Raw genomic sequence first — 5,070 nt, forward strand, 5'->3', positions numbered from 1 at the left:
TGGGCATAAAACCTTGTTCGAAAACTTAATGTAGCTTCCATATACCTAACATGAAACTTTCGGATAACTTTACTCCATAGAGTTATCTTAATGAGCCTAAGAGAACATTTTTTTTAATAAAATAAGATAAAATCGGTTCGATACTAGCCCCAACTCGCATATATTACATATGTACTTATAATGATTTTCGTTTTCCTAACCTTTTGTCGAATATGTCGATCAGAAACTTACATACGTCGAACTCCAAACCAAATCTTCATAATTTGAACTCTTGAATTAGCACTGGTAACTGACGAATGATACGCGTGATGTAATTGCCGCAGTACTTGAATCGAAACGGAATTTTCCGCATAGTATTTAGACTTGAAATATCCCCATAGGAAAAAGTTTAACAGTGTGAAACTATCTTTGTCAGGCATCAAATACTTGACTTGGCTTAAGGTTGTTGTAGCGGCGAAATTTTTGTCGAGTCGACAGTTCTCGGCCGGATAAAAATCCTGGTACGATAACGATGATTCCAGTGGCCCTTCAACCACACTAAGCCGTTGTATTTTCTGGATGAAATTTCACCGCTTGAATTTCTTCAGGTTGCTCTTCGCCCAAATGCGGTTATTTTCTTTATTTAGAAATTAATCAGAAATAGACTTCAGCACTGAATAATGTGAAAAGAGAATATTGCTTCCGTATTGAATGGCATCTTTGCCATATTGTTAATTAATAGGCGGGTAAGGTTAATGCTTGTACTAACAGAATTTTTAATGCGCAGCTTACCTGYGACACTGTAAGGACTCTTCAAGCCAATGTTGATAAAATAAAGTCAATGGTCGATGCAAATCGTTGAATAACAGCTCGAGAGATTGCTAAAATATTAAATTTTTCGAACGCAACTGTATCCTGGGATTTGTTATGTTCTTACAGAACGAAATCTTCTTCGTCGCATTAACGACTCTGAATTATTTGTCAAACCTCAGCGAAGTGATCCTCAATCAGAAGGTCAGATATTTATGAGCTTGGAGTGAAAGTTGGCAAAAGATATTGGATCAAAATGAAGAATATATAATATCATAAAATATTTTATATGATAAAAAAAAAATCTGTTTAAAAGGCGTAAAGAAGGGAATAGCATAATGTAAAGAATTTACAGGGTTGACTCAGCCGAATGTGGTACTACCGCTATGGGGGTTATGAGTTCAAATGCGTCATCTTTTCATCAAAATTGAATTGCAAAGCTATCTAAATTTATCAGAAATCAGTTATAAAAACGGGTTCTCTACCTCTCTTTCACACACTTGTGACCATAAGGAAGTAGAATGTGTTTGATGAGTGAGGTAGTGCCGGTTATAATAAAAATCTACAGTTGTCAATAAAACTGTATGGCTCGGTGCACCCGAATACGCGGTAGTATATTTATAAATTTAGGTAACATATGCCTGTGTTTCTATCAAACGAGCCGTGTAAGCGGATTAAAACGATACCGAGTGCAAAGTAATTTAGGTGTTAATTAAAGTTTTGAATTACACGATATTTCATTGAATGTGAAATATTGGCAATTGCGCTCTTTCGACGTTTATTGCACTGTAAATAATATTGTGAGCAAATAGAAGCGAGTACGAAGAACGACCACATCATAATAACGTTAATCTCTTAGTGCCAGGAGGGGGCTGTATGTAATGTGGTTCTTATTCTTTAAATATAGATATTTTTTAATCGTTTTTCACATAATTCTCATTGTTTTTCGACGCAGTTCCATTTAGTGTTTACTCTTCGAACACTTTTTCAGCCTTCAAATTCAGAAGATTCTAGGAAATACTCGAGTAAAAGCGAAGCTGGCACTGGAGCGTTTACATTCACGCTGAAGTAGACTCACTCTTCTATTGTAGTCGGGTTTTGTTTTACCAAACATTTTCTGAAATATTTCCAGTGTACTTGCTGCCACATATGACACCTTTCAGCTTGTTGTGTCACACACAAATTTCGGGTGCCGCTCACAGGGGAATGAAATTAGCAAATTGCATGTTAACCATTTACAACTGTGTATATGTATGTGTTTGTCTACATGCAAACATATAGACGCGAATGCTGCCAAAACGAATTTCCCGCTGACTAATTATACATGTGGGTTCGACTGTTGTCTCTCTGTGCCGCTGCGCCGCTGTGTATGTGCCTAAGCGCCAAGGGTTAAGTAAAATGAACTGCAACTGCCTTAGACACGTGTGTGTGTATGTATGTGAGCAAAGTAAACCGAAAGAGGTTAAGAAAATCAAAAGCAATTGCAAAGAACCGTTTATTGCAGCATGTTGCACACACTTTACTTGTATGGCATTCAACTACACATACACATGTTCACATATGCTCATAATACTTATGTGCGTGTGTGCGTAAGGCAGACTTTGTAACGTTCATGGAAGTGTGTCGTATGTTGAGTACATTCAGGTGCATCTTAGGTGCACTTGCACTCGAACACGAGCGGTCTCAAAGTCCAGCGCGAACGTGACTTATGTGCTTTGTTCGCGGACTTCTGAGTGCATTGGAAAATTGCAACACTGAAAATGCTGGCAATGGAAATGCGATACGAATCCAATGGAAATTTGTGCTCAATTGAAGATCCGCGTGTAATTGGAGAAGAATGTCAGTCGCTGTTCTGACCGGTAGGTGCTAACTAATACATACAGACATTTGCAGTCAACGCTTAACACTGTTTTCCTGTTGTTTTTGTATTAAAGTGTGCTTGCCTGTGTGAATGTGTGTGTTTTAATAACGAAAACTTCTTATTAAAGAAAATTACTAATACTTTCTGAGTCATTTGTTCACAAGTAGCTGAATCAAGCTAATAGTTTTACACTTTGTTTAGATATATATTTGACTATATTTATTTATATTTATATATATATATAATTATAATAATTATTTTTTATTTGAGCAAATATTTACGTTTGAATTATGAGGTATTTGGCGATTTGATGTGGACAGTTGTAAATAACTGAATTTGTAATTGATCTAACTACAGTATAGTTTTGAATAATTTCCCTTTGGTTCGACGGAAACTAAAATTTTAAACTCGTTGTTCTTGAGACAAACTTTTTCAAAAAAATATCTAAAATTTTTCATTTCTTACTGGATCAATTTACCTGAATTTTTTTCAGATTTTTCTACTACATAGACTTGTCTAATTTTATTCCTACTGAAAACGCCAGAGAACATATTGAACGTGCACAATATGGCCGCAGAGTCTCCTAGAAGCTTGTCCGAGCCACAGCACGCATATACGAAAGGCACATCACTAGCGACTTAACTTCATATTATTGGAAATGGCACTTGAATATAAGGAATATGCACTTGAATCATTCCTGGACATTTTTGTTGCCTTCAATAACGACTCTACGGAATCTTTTCTGAATAAACTTTTAAAAATGGATAGTAAAAATGTAAAAATTTTTTTATGACACTTCGGAAATGCCTAGATTATCTACCAACGACACATTGCTTGGAAAAATATATATAAATGTAGCTTTCATACCTTAGCGCACTCTCGTGGCCATTTTTAATATCAGCGCCACCAATTGAACTTATTTTTATTATTAATTATTTTTAAGGGAGGCTTTGAAAAAAATCAGTTTCAACGTAAAAAAATCGATTTTTGTTTTTGAACCTGCTTAAACACTCAACATGGAATATCGATTGAAATACTACATAAATTCTTTAAAGTTTTCCATTTTAAGTGCCACAGAACCATGTGAGACTTTAAGCCTTTATCACCTGTTTCATGCCACATTATTATACTGCTATTAAATTCCCCCACCGGGCAGAGGTCGCACAGCGTTACTAATGCGCCACACTTGCCGTTCTCACAGTGTTGTATTATTAACATGATAGCCGTTAATATATGCAGCACGTGCAAGTTTGCACAAAGCCTTCGTATTTGTAGTGCAATAATACCCACATTTCGAAACAATACGCCTATTATCAGAACTTAAATTCATTCACAGATGAGTTCATTCACATGAATCTTAGAGCAATGCACCGGTTGTGTGGGTGCTCTGCTTCTTTTTTCGGCATCCGAGCAAGCTCGGTGTGTGGCGACTAATGGCACGTGTGACTGAAAGCTGAAATTGCCGTCAAAGTTCAATCTCACTATTTTGAGGTTGCATTCGGTTGAATAAGGCACACCAAGTTATAGTTACAACTTTAAAAGCTGGCTTATATTTAATGCAGGGGTAATGAAAGGTGATATACTATATTATTGCATAGTTTTCGTAATTAATTGCTTATTATGTATGTATATATTTGTGAAGCAATCCATTTTTCGATCTACTGCTACTAACATTTCTCTTTGGTGGTTTTTGTTTTCATTTAGCCAATACTCGAACCTAAAAGCTTTTGTTGGCTAAAGCTGTTAGCATGGCAGCGCTCCTTGGGTACAGTACGCAGGAGAAGCTCTGAATTTTAAAAGGTGTTAGCTGTGGCTAATTTAAACATTTGTTTTGGTGGCTGTTTTCTGCAAGTCTGCTTAGCAGCCCTTTTCAAGATAAGTTCTGGTTCACTTAACGAAGACTCCTTCTTTCTGTAAATAATTTTTTTTAACAGAACCTAACTGACAGATGGCTGCTAACCAGGTAGTCAGAAAACAGCCGTTGTCGAGATTCTTATAATGTACTATACCTCAAATTTTATTGAGCGAAATCAGAGAGTTGGTTGGGTAGTCAGTTAACCATTAGCCGACTTCTTTGATTGTTTTTGGAGATCAGTTGGTCTTTTTTTATCACCTCAGCCTCATATATGAAGTTTGTCACAAAAAAGAAGAGTCTGAGACCCTACAAAATATCTAGATCGGTTGGCAAGCTGAATCGATTTTGCTATGTCGGACCAGGTGCTCGTTGATCCGGTGAAGGCTTAAGAATCCACTTCTTTACTATTAAATTTGGTCTTGAGTGTTATTAAAAATGTCAAAGAATACCCTTATTTCTTTTCTGAGAGTTAACATTTGGAGTTTTTCGCTGAGCACTTATGTAATTCCACATCTCCTATGAAAACCAACCGAACACTTTTATTTATTCCATAATTTATTTTAAT

This window comes from Bactrocera latifrons, unplaced genomic scaffold (genome assembly GCF_001853355.1).
Source record: "Bactrocera latifrons isolate USDA-ARS-PBARC rearing strain unplaced genomic scaffold, ASM185335v1 scaffold_314, whole genome shotgun sequence".
Lineage (NCBI taxonomy): Eukaryota > Metazoa > Arthropoda > Insecta > Diptera > Tephritidae > Bactrocera > Bactrocera latifrons.